Below are 13,126 nucleotides of genomic sequence, written 5' to 3' on the forward strand. Positions count from 1 at the left end.
TGCCATCTCCTCCATCCTGCGCTCCTTCTCTTCAGCTCCACGCATGGCCTCCCTCTTATCTTCTATGGTGGCCTCATCTCCAAGCAGTGCCATCTTTTCCTTGTACCACACAACCCATTGACTTTTTTGGGTATTCACCTCCGGCTCCCGTCTTTGCTCCCCTTGCTGTGGAAATTGTTCCTCGGTGCCATCTTGCAGGCAAGCGTGTTCCAATGCCTCAATTAGTTGCTCCTTAGAGAGTCCTTTGTAGCCGACACCTAATTCACGGGCCTTTGTTTGTAGACTCGCCACAGTCCAGTTCTTGTATCCTGAGGTTCTGGTTTCAGACGTCGATTGGCTGTTGTCCTCCATTTCTTCTGCTCTGATCCCGCTGCTGCCACCAGTTTGTGACGGGGTGTACATCAGAGCAAAGAGAGACAACAGGCCGAGGATGATCCAACAGGTTTACTAACAGGAATACAGGAACAGCACACGACAAGTCCAAATAAAACAGATTCGGGGGCACCTCCCGATAATCCAAAATGCCAGATCACAACGTAATAGTCCTTTTCAGAGTCCCAGAAATCCCACACAATCCACTGGACGGCGAGGTCTGTCCGCAGATTCAGATCTCGCTCCCTTCCTCTTCCAAAAACTCAACTCCCAACTGCATTTAGAAACAGGAGTGAATTGTTTGAGCTCGTGGGCCCGCCCCTCAAGGGTAGAGGTCTATGCAATGGTTGGGCCCACTAGAAGATTCTAGAAGGTTGGCTCCGAGATGTCTACAGGTTTGTGTAGTTGGCGTTATCCACTGCTTACGAAACAATGAGAAGTTCCCCTGGCTGTGTGGACAAGAGATAATTGCATTATGGGCCCAGAGACACAGGAGATGGGGGGAAGGTATGGTTACTTACATCCCAAGACATTTCAAAGTGTTCAGTAAGTACAACCAAAGGAAAGTGACATCACATCCTGACATAGTATTACAGCAAATACAGTGAGAAGGTAAAATACATCATGACAGCGCCGTCCGATCAACTTTGCGGCATTTGGCTGAATCTGGGCTGAAAGTATATCCCGGTACACTTCAGAATTCATCCGGCTACTCTTGTCTGCTGTTATGTCATCAATAAACACAAGTGACCCAGTGCCATTGAAAGCCATGCATGCCCATGCCATCACGTTGCCTCCACCATGTTTTACAGAGGATGTGGTGTGCCTTGGATCATGTGCCGTTCCCTTTCTTCTCCAAACTTTTTTCTTCCCATCATTCTGGTACAGGTTGAACTTGGTCTCATCTGTCCATAGAATACTTTTCCAGAACTGAGCTGGCTTCATGAGGTGTTTTTCAGCAAATTTAACTCTGGCCTGTCTATTTTTGGAATTGATGAATGGTTTGCATCTAGATGTGAACCCTTTGTATTTACTTTCATGGAGTCTTCTCTTTACTGTTGACTTAGAGACAGATACACCTACTTCACTGAGAGTGTTCTGGACTTCAGTTGATGTTGTGAATGGGTTCTTCTTCACCAAAGAAAGTATGCGGCGATCATCCACCACTGTTGTCATCCGTGGACGCCCAGGCCTTTTTGAGTTCCCAAGGTCACCAGTCAATTCCTTTTTTCTCAGAATGTACCCGACTGTTGATTTTGCTACTCCAAGCATGTCTGCTATCTCTCTGATGGATTTTTTCTTTTTTTTCAGCCTCAGGATGTTCTGCTTTACCTCAATTGAGAGTTCCTTAGACCGCATGTTGTCTGGTCACAGCAACAGCTTCCAAATGCAAAACCACACACCTGTAATCAACCCCAGACCTTTTAACTACTTCATTGATTACAGGTTAACGAGGGAGACGCCTTCAGAGTTAATTGCAGCCCTTAGAGTCCCTTGTCCAATTACTTTTGGTCCCTTGAAAAAGAGGAGGCTATGCATTACAGAGCTATGATTCCTAAACCCTTTCTCCGATTTGGATGTGAAAACTCTCATATTGCAGCTGGGAGTGTGCACTTTCAGCCCATATTATATATATAATTGTATTTCTGAACATGTTTTTGTAAACAGCTAAAATAACAAAACTTGTGTCACTGTCCAAATATTTCTGGACCTAACTGTATATAGGGTTTCTTTTCATGCAGGCAAGTTGGCTCACACAAACGTTTGCCTTACAACATTGTCATGAGTAATGATATCTAAACATCCTTGAAAAGCTAATTTTTCCACCTATTCGGTGATGAAAAATGATGTTTCCAGCATTATACAGTACTATGGCAAAATTGGTAACAAACCATTGAAAGTTTGGGTACAGGACCAGAAAACTTCCCAGATCTCAATTCCATTGTTCAATCCTCAATAAGTGGGTGGACAGACAAAAACACAGAAATTGAGATAAACTCCAGGCACTGATCAGGCCCAAGAATAGGCCATCAGTCAGGATTTGGCACAGAAGCGGATATGCAGCTTGGTCGGGTGAATTGCAAAAGTCTTGAAAAATAAGGGTCAACACTGTAAACATTTAGTCTTTGCAAACAAATCTAGAAACTTAATAAATGTTTATAATTGTAATTGAGTAACCCTAGAAACATCTGACTAATAAAACATCTAAAAACACTAAAGCAGTAAAATTTGTAAAAAAAAAAAAACTAATTTGTTTTGGTTTCAAATCTTTTAGCCATGAATGTATGCCAGCCCTAATTACCATATATGGTATAAGAACAATAATAAAAAAAAATGTATTTAATGCTTCCCATGGGTTTTTTATGGTATTATGGAGGGGCACAATGTGTGGAATAAAAATTACTCACTGCCAGTCTGAGTCGCTTTTTCTAGCTCCTGTAAAAAATAAATAAATAAATAACTTGGCCAATATACAAAAATAATTCACAGGTCTGCGACTAAAAAGCTGTTTGATTATTTTCATCTAACTTCCATGTATTTTGGTGTGCTGAAAATGAAAAAAATATTGAAAAAAATCCTGGACGTCCGGATTTGCCACAAAATGCAAAATTCTCTTCAAATTTAGTACATTTCTCATAATATTTTCTTTTTTTTTTTTTTAGGGTTTTGAAAGTCAAAATTACTATAAATTAATTCACATCAATGCATTGAAGATATATAATGCCAAAAAAATATAACTTTCAAAGAAAAGAACTTTCAGAGTGAGCTAATGGAACCAGCATCAACATTTTGCAAGCTGAATGAGCGGGCTCTGACAATCCCGGGCTCGTTTCAATAATTTTATCTTTCTTCTCGCTTGTTCACACTTTTTAATCTCCGTTCGTGTTAGCTCTTCATATTCAACCGTGTTTCCCAAAATTAGCATTGTGGCTCAGCGGAAGTGTATTAATTCGCCTGACAGTTTCTGTTACATTTGTGGTGAATATACAGTGTTGAAGCAACAGCTGAATATTACAGACTTTGTGAAAAAAGTATACTTCTCATATTTTGGACTAAAGCTTGGAAATCAAGATAAAGCTTGGGCGCCTCATAAAGTGTGCAAACGGTGTGTTGAGGACCTCCGAAATTGGTTCAAGGGTAAGAAAAAAAGCTTTCCGTTATGGGATTCCTATGTTATGGCGAGAGCAAAAGAACCATAGTGACGATTGTTACTTTTGTTCATGCGATGTGAAAGGGTATAATTCAAAATGGAAGCATTCCATTTCATACCCCAATATTCACTCATCTATTCGTCCTATCCCCCATGGCACAGATATACCAGTACACAAGGCCCCTGCTACCTTGGAAGAGATAACTATGTCCGATGAAGGTGGAGTTATACCTGAACCAGATGAATCAAGTTCTGACTTTGAAGATGATACAAGACCAAAATTGTTTTCCCAGGAGGAGATGAATGATTTGGTAAGAGACTTATATCTTCCCAAAGATGCTGCTGAGTTACTCGGCTCAAGGCTCAAAAGCAAGAATTTATTGTTGCCAGGAGTGTCTTTTTCATGGTACAGACATCGTGAAGACGAGTTTGTTCCTTACTTTGCCCAGCAAGATAAGTTGGTTTATTGCATTGATGTTGAAGGTTTGATGGGTCAATTCAAAATCCAATATGATTCAGCGCAATGGCGTCTTTTTATAGATTCTTCAAAAAGAAGTCTCAGAGCAATTTTACTCCACAATGGCGGTTTTTATGCTTCCATCCCTGTAGGTCATTCCGTACACCTCAAGGAAACCTAGGAGAACTTGGAATTGGTTCTTCGTAAACTTAAATATGAAGACCACGGTTGGCAAGTGTGCGGGGATTTGAAAGTCTTGTGCATGCTGCTCGGGCAACATGCTGGGTATACCAAATACCCTTGTTTTCTGTGTCTATGGGACAGTCGAGACCGACAAAATCACTGGACCAAGAAGAATTTGCAGCTGAGGGTGCTCACAGTTGGTGAAAAAATGTCCTCCGAGAAACTTTGGTTCCTCCCCATAAAGTTCTTCTACCACCTCTCCACATCAAATTGGGATTGATGAAGCAATTCGTAAAATCACTTCCAAAAGATGGAGAATGCTTCAAATACTTGGTCGCCAAATTTCCAGGACTCTCGGAGGCAAAATTGAAGGAAGGTGTGTTCGTCGGACCAGACATGAGAAGGCTTATAGCTGATCAAGAGTTTATCAATACCATGACGCATCCTCAAAAAAAAGGGTGGATTGCATTTAAAGAGGTCGTAGAGAAATTTTTAGGCAATAACAGAGACCCTGACTACAAACAAATCGTCGGGCGAATGCTGAAAGCATTTCAAGCTTTAGGTTGCCTGATGAGTTTGAAAGTGCATTTCCTCCATTCCCACCTTGGCAACTTTCCTGAAAATTTGGGAGCTGTGAGTGAAGAGCAAGGTGAACGATTCCACCAGGACATTAAAGAGATGGAAAGAAGATACCAGGGAAGATGGAGCATTACAATGATGGCAGACTACTGTTGGACGCTTCAGAGAGACATTACAGATGCTACTCACAAGCGTAAATGTACCAAGAGAAGACTCACAGGGAAGAAGAATCGATTTTAGTGTGTGTTAGTGAGCTCATTGCAGTTAAAAAAATGATTTTCATGAAACATTTGTAATAAAAAATAAATTTTAATGAGTCTGTTTTCATTTATTTTGAGGTATTGTCTTATTTAATAGTTACTTAAATGGTCAGAAAACGTGATGTCCTATGACAAAACGGAGGTCATTTTTGGATTCAGCGCACTCAAAAACATAAAGACTATGTGGAATAACCAAAACAGCTCTCGAAAAAAATTTTTTTGCAGACCTGTGAATTGCTTTAAAAAGAAAACACTGTTTAAAATGTATTTTCTTGGCCCTTTGTGCTCAGTAATAAAAAAAAAAAAAAGTGACAGATAAGTGCTTCTTTCTTTCTTTACATACTCCAACTGTATCTGCAAAATAGGGGGGGGGGGTGACCTAAAGATTAGGGCTCATGTACCACAAAAAAAGAGGGGAAAAATCTATTGAATTATTAAATATCCAAATGAAATTTTTTAAGAAGTTTTAAAACCTCGTATGCAAAAAATGTTTATATTTGCCTGATCTTGAACAGAGGGTATAGAGGCCCAGTCTCCAACTATATAAAGTATATTTGTGATTTGAGTAACGTTTCAGAAAAAGTGGTTGTATTTATATCCTGCATTTTCATCCGTTCTCCCTTCTGCAGCCTCTATCACTAATTCTCAATTGTCTCCACTCAGTGGATAGAGTTTAGCTTCTATGATATCTCCTATACACCGTAGACATAGAAACTGATTCTTGCTCTTTCTCAGTGGAGCTATTCTTTCTCATGGAGGGCATTATACAGCAGTATTAAGCTGTGTGGCTGTGAGTCCAGTGCTGAACTGAAATATATTTGCTGAAAGCTGCAGCACGATTTGCTGACTGTAGCCATTTAATAATCATCCTAAAAATATGACAACACCCAGTAAAATTAAATCTATGTTCATCCATGATTAAAACAATTATACAGATATAAAATTTATGATGCATTGTCACCATTTGAAACTATTTATATACCTCTCAGAGCGGCATAACTTTGATATTTAATTTTTAATAAACTGTCAACAAGACAATGAAAGTAAAAGGGATGAAGGCAAAAAAAAATCATGGTAGAGAAGCACTACAGACAGTGCATAATGGTCAAAAGCAAATGCTATCATGGAAAAATGTTATATTGCTAATGAAATGGGTAGGATAAATATTAACCCCTTCACCCCCGGCCACTAAAACACCCTAATGACCGGGCCATTTTTTGCAATTCTGACCAGTGTCCCTTTGACAGGTTATAACTCTGGAACGCTTCAACGGATCCTGGCGATTCTGACATTGTTTTTTCGTGACATATTGTACTTCATGTCAGTTGTAAATTTAGGACGATACTTTTTGCGTTTATTTGTGAAAATTTAGAAAATTGTGCGAAAATTTTGAAAATTTTGCAATTTTCAAACTTTGAAAATTTATCCCCATAAATCTGAGAGATATGTCACACAAAATAGTTACGAAATAACATTTCCCACTTGTCTACTTTACATCAGCTCAATTTTCGAAAGAAATGTTTTTTTCGTTAGCAAGTTAGAAGGGGTCAAAGTTCATCAGCAATTTCTAATTTTTCCAACAAAATTTACAAAATAATTTTTTTAGGGACCACATCACATTTGAAGTGACTTTGAGAGGCCGAGGTGACAGAAAATACCCAAAAGTGACCCCATTCTAAAAACTGCACCCCTCACACTGCTCAAAACCACATCCAAGAAGTTTATTAACCCTTTAGGTGCTTCACAGGAACCAAAGCAATGTGGAAGGAAAAAATGAAAATTGTACTTTTTAACACAAAAATGTTACTTTAGCCATAACATTTTCATTTTCACAAGGGAGAAAAGAGAAAGTGCACCCTACAATTTACTGTGCATTTTCTCCTGCGTACGCTGATACCCCATATGGGGTAAAAATCAAATGTTTGGGTGCACGGCAGAGGTCGAAAGGGAAGGAGCGCCATTTGAATTTTTGAACGCAAAATTAGCTGCACTCATTAGCGGACGCCATGTCAGGTTTGAAGACCCCCTGAGGTGCCTCAACAATGGAGCTCCCCCACAAGTGACCCCATTTTGGAAACTAGAGCCCTCAAATAATTTTTCTAGATGTTTGGTGAGCACTTTGAACACCTGGGGGCTTCACAGAAGTTTATAAAGTTGAGCTGTGAAAAGAATATTTTTTTTTTACCACAAAACTGTTGCTTCAACTAAGTAGCTTTTTTTTCCACAAGGGTATCAGGAAAAAATACACCATGAAATATATAGTGCATTTTTTCCTGAGTACGACGATACCTCATATGTGGTGGAAAGTAATTGTTTGGGCGCATGGCGGGGCTCAGAAGAGAAGGAGCACAATTTGACAGCAAAATTTGTTTGAATCATTAGCGGATACCATGTCACATTTGGAGACCCCCTGAGGTGCCTAAACAGTGGAGCTTCCCCACAAGTGACCCCATTTTGGAAACTAGACCCCTCAAGGAGTTTATCTAGATGTTTAGTGAGCCCCAAGGGGCTCCACAGAAGTTAATAATGTTGAGCCATGAATACAATTTTCTTTTGTTATACCACAGAACTGTGAGCACTTTGAACACCTGGGGGCTTCACAGAAGTTTATAAAGTTGAGCTGTGAAAAGATTTTTTTTTTTTTTACCACAAAACTGTTGCTTCAACTAAGTAGCTTTTTTTTCACAAGGGTATCAGGAAAAAAATGCACCATAAAACGTATTGTGCAATTTCTCCTGAGTACGCAGATACCTCACATGTGGTGGAAAGTAATTGTTGGGTGCATGGCGTGGCTCAGAAGAGAAGGGCACCATTTGACAGCAAAATTGTTTGGAATCATTAGCGGACGCCATGTCACGTTTTTAGACCACCCCTATGGTGCCTAAACAGTGGAGCTCCCCCACAAATTTCCCCATTTTGGAACTAGACCCTTCAAGGAATTTATCTAGATGTTTAGTGAGCCCCTTGTACCCCCAGGGGCTCCACTGAAAGTTGATAACGTTGAACCATGAAAATTATTTATTTTTTTTTAATTTTTTTTTTAAATTTTTGCAGCAACAAGGTAGCTTTTTTTTTTCTTTTTTACAACGGTATCAGGAAAAAATGCACCATAAAACGTATTGTGCAATTTTTCCCGAGTACGCAGATACCTCATATGTGGTGGATATCAATTGTTTGGGCGCATGACGGGGCTCAGAAGACAAGGAACGCCATTTGACTTTTCAAACGCACAGACGCAGTGCACTGATCGGCCGCTGGAGGAGGCATGGTCGGATGAGATACAAAAAGTGCTGGGGATACGGAAAAAAAAAAAAGTCACCCCAAAAATTGAGCAGGGATGCTGATCCGCGCTCAGCGGGACGCACGGACAGATGCGATACTTTTTTTTTTCCGTATCCCCGACGCTTTTTGTATCGCATCAGTCCGTGCGTCCCGCCGAGCGCTGATCAGGGATGCACATAACGGATCGACATCCCTGCTCAATTTTTGGCGTGACTTTTTTTTTCCGTATCCCCGATGCTTTTTGTCACGGCAAAAATTGAGCAGGGATGCCGATCCGTTATGTGCATCCCTGATCTGCGCTCGGCGGGATGCACGGACTGATGCGATACAAAAAGCGTCGGGGATATGGGAAAAAAAAAGTCCCGCCGAAAACTGACCACGGATGCAGATACGTTATCTGCATCCCTGATCAGCGCTCGGCTGGACGCACGGACGCATGAGGTGTAAAAATGGACAGGGGATAGAGGAAAAAAAAAAAAAAATACTCACAGTACCCAGAGGATTAGCAGGAGTAACAGCTTTACAGGAGCAGCAGGCAGAAAGTTGGACAGCTCAGCAGAAGACCCAGGAAGAAGGACCCAGCGATGGAGGCAGATGTGATCGGGCCAGTGAAGACCTCGGAGGACCCGGTGAAGACAGATAAGGGGACGTCGGGGGGACAGCTGAGGGAAGGGGGAGAGCAGAGGAGGAGGGAGATACCGGAGGAGCTGCAGAATAGATATCACGGGGGAGGCCGGCAGATTGGGATGTCGGGGGGCAGATTTGGATGTCGGGGGGCAGATTGGGATGTCGGGGGGCAGATTGGGATGTCGGGGGGCAGATTGGGATGTCGGGGGCAGATTGGGATGTCGGGGGGCAGATCGCAGGGGTGCACGGGCAGGGGCCATTACGGGAGCGCGCAGGAGCAATCACAGGAGCGTGCAGGGGCTGCAAGGTGAGCACAATACTCACCGCTCCTGCTCCACGTGACAGCAGTGGCAGCAGCAGTGGTGGCGTGGTACCACTAGTACCAGCCAGTGCTGCACGCTGCAGACATGTTGGGGGAGGATCCCCAGACCAGCACAGGCCTGGTGAGGGTGGCCACCAGCAAATCAAACCGCCCCACTGCACACTGATTGGAGCGATTGTGCGTCATAGCACGATAGCTCCAATCAGTGCTGCAGGGGCTGGGGGCGGCATGTTTGAGATCCACCTATGATCTGCTGTACCTGCTACGGCATCTCATAGCCGAATCTCACAGTATCGCACTATTTCCGGCATTATTTTTACCGAAATCAGTGCGAAAGATGTGGTTGGCGGTTCAGATTTGAACAGCCAATAACATCGATCGTCGATGGGGGGTGGCGATGCCACCCCCCTGGGGTGAAGCAAAGGTCCCCTGCTGTAAGAAACAGCAGGGGACATCATTTGAAAGCCGTTGCTATGGCCACGGCAATCAAATGAACTTTAGGCCGTAAAATTACGTCCCTGGTCGTTAAGTCACGTTAAAATAGGACGTAATTTTACTGCCCGTGGTCGTGAAGGAGTAAAAGTTGATAAAAATTAGCAAAAGTTGCTATAGAAGCATAAATAAATAAATACTGCCTTTGAACATATGGTAAAGGTTTAAAGGGAGCCTATCACCAGGTTTTTCCCGTTTAAGTTGCAACCACCATCGGTAAGCCCTTATATACAGCATTCCAGAATGACTGCTCTGTAGTTCAAAATCTTTATAATACTCACCTAGGGGGCGATCCGGTCCAATGGGTGTCGTTGGTCTCGGTCTGGCGCCTCCTTCATATCGTGCAATCGCCATCCTTCTGCCGAACCCCGTGTGCATGACATGTCCTGCGTCATTCACAGAGAGGCATCCATTGCGCTCTTGCGTATGCGCACTTTGATCCCTTCCAGTTTAGATTATGGCATTAAATAAATAGGGATTTATTGGGTATGTCGGAGCAACCCTTTAATTTTGTTACCATTACAGGACTTCAATTTAAGTAGCATCTAGTTATTAATATTTAAGTCATAGGGAGTTAAACAATTAAAATCATTTGAATGTTAGACAATAGGCACTGACACTTCCATTGAAAGGACATTAGTTAACACTGCAAACTGTCATTCACCAGGATACTGGTGACTGTAAAGTGCCTAATAGCTGAAAAATTTCCACAAGACCTAAAAAAAGTTTGTTTAAAAGTACTGAGAGTCCTCAGTAGTTGATACCTTTTAATGGCTAACTGAAAAGATGGTAATAATAGCAAACTTTCGAGACTACTCAGGTCTCTTCATCAGGCAAGGTATAACACAAAATCTGAAGAGTCACTTTTTTACCTCTACTGGCTAACACGGTACAAAGATATATTTTACCTGTATCAAAACACAAGACCTAGGAAAGTAACCCAGCCATTGTGATTTATATCTACATTCCCTACCTACCGTAGTAGGGAATTAGCCATTGACTATTTATGTTGCTGTATGTTAACGTATTGTTTTATCTCCAGGGTGGATGCTGGTTTAACAGCACTTGTGCACATTGTGTCACTTTAATATGAACGATAGGGAAAAATATATTAGATTTTATTACTAAACACAATAAAAGTTTAAAATTTATTACTAATCCTTGGCATAGGGATATCATTTGTGTTAATCTCAATCAGACAATAAGACACAGGCTATGAATAGTCAAACTTCAGCAATAAGAAGAGCATACTCCCCTATAAAAAGTTACCTAAAGTATAAGTGCATCTCAATAAATTAGAATATCATCAAAAAGTTTATTTATTTCATTAATATGCTTGGATACAGCACTCTGTGAACAGCCAACTTATTTAGCAATGACCTTTTGTGGCTTACCCTCCTTGTGGATTGTGTCAATGACTGCCTTCTGGACACCTGTAAAGTCAGCAGTCTTCCCCATGATTGTGTAGCCTACTGAACCAAACTAAGGGACCATTTTAAATGCTTAGGAAGCCTTTGCAGGTGTTGTGGTACTTATTCTGATTTTCTGAGATAATGACTTTTGGGTTTTCATTGGCTGTAAGCCATAATCATCAACATTAACAGAAATACACACTTGAAATATATCACTCTGTTTGTAATGACTCTATATAATATATGTGTTTATCTTTTCGTATTGAATTACTGAAATAAATTAACTTTAATGATATTCTAATTTATTGAGAAGCACTTGTATATGGCAAAGTACCTATGCGGGAGGTACACATTAAGAACAAATAAACTGGCTTAGAGACTAATAGCAAGCACAACTATACTCAGACAGACACATACTATTTTCAACAGTGGGTCTCATATGTTATGGCTATAAAGTAGGGAACCACAATCTAGGGGATTAATGTAATGTATATCATCCAAACAGAAATTACTTACATACCCCATACTGTCCTCTCCTGCTGAGATACTGCCTGACGGGACACTTGTTTCTCTCATATCCAAATTTAATACATATTTCTTTGACGACATCCTTCCTTGTAGCTATAACATCAGCTAGCAAAATTGGGAAGATTCATGCTATTTTCCATTACAGAACCCTACCTTAAAATTCTGTAAGACAATATTTACCTAAAGATAGATCCATCCTTCCTCCCTGAAGGTAGAAACTTAAGGAAAATCATTCTCTTATTCCTTCCTAATGTCCTTTGGTACTTTTTTTGTGGTTTTGGCAGGATGAAAGTCCCTGAAAGTAGGAATTGGCCCTACCGGTAAGTAGTTATTGAGGAGTTCATCATGTCTGCATCCATAGGGTATGTGTAAACGTAACTTTTTTTTTTTTTTTTTTTAGCATTTTTTGGAGTGGTTTCCTGAGCACTTATAAACTAAGAGCAGCATAATAGACAGACAAGCAGTGAACACAGAAACCTGTCACTCATGATGTGTCGGGACTACTCAGAGCTCGCCGGGGACCAAAGGCAGAGAATAGTCCAGCTCTGCACCTGGTCAACTCTTCCCAGTGCTGCTGCAGTTAATTGACAGGTCCCTCCCATTATGTGAAACTGGTCAATCACCTTTAGCAGTACTGGGAGAAGCCGGCAAGGGTCACAGCTGGACTAGTCTATGGGAGACACTTGTCTGTCATATGTAGTGGTACTGGGAAGAGTTGGCCAGGACGGAGCCAGATTAGTTTAATCTCCACCAATGGTCCCTGACTGGATCTTTAAGATATATTTTCTCTGAAACACCAGAGCATTTTACAGAAAAATATACCTGACTTGAATCCTGCAGCCAGGCTCTGATTTACGCTGTCGAGGTTAGGGCAGCATTAATAAAATGACAGGTTCCCTTTAATACTATGCTAGATGCATTCGAGAAGTGTGGGATAAAGAAATGCACTTCACCATAATTACCATGTTTTTTAGCAAAACAATAGGATGTTTTTGTGAATGACTACGCTATTAGCAACAAAACAGGAACTTAAAAGATTCCACAGATGTCACCATGGGTGAAATCAAATGGGAAATTTGTATATTAAAAAGTATTCAGTATCTAATGTACTCAGCTGGCTAAGTTCAGCAAAGTAGGCCCAACTCTAGTGAAAGTAGGTGAAATAGAAGGGTCACTCCTGCAGCTTAACCCTGTCACGACATATGTACATGTACGTCATATCTGGAGTCCTTACAAGCCTGCATCCTTCTGGGCAGATGATGGCTCAGGTCACAAAAAAATAAGCTCTTACACAGCCCCATATCCCAAAAAATGATAACTTTACAACTCATCCTGCAAAAAAGCCATCATATGGCTTTGTGGACAAAAAAAATTGAAAAATCATTATGGTTGTTGGAAGGATGTACTGTATAGTGATAATCAGTTAATACCATTAAGAGATTCTAATGTTAAAATATAGCT

Source organism: Anomaloglossus baeobatrachus, chromosome 1 (genome assembly GCF_048569485.1).
Source record: "Anomaloglossus baeobatrachus isolate aAnoBae1 chromosome 1, aAnoBae1.hap1, whole genome shotgun sequence".
NCBI lineage: Eukaryota > Metazoa > Chordata > Amphibia > Anura > Aromobatidae > Anomaloglossus > Anomaloglossus baeobatrachus.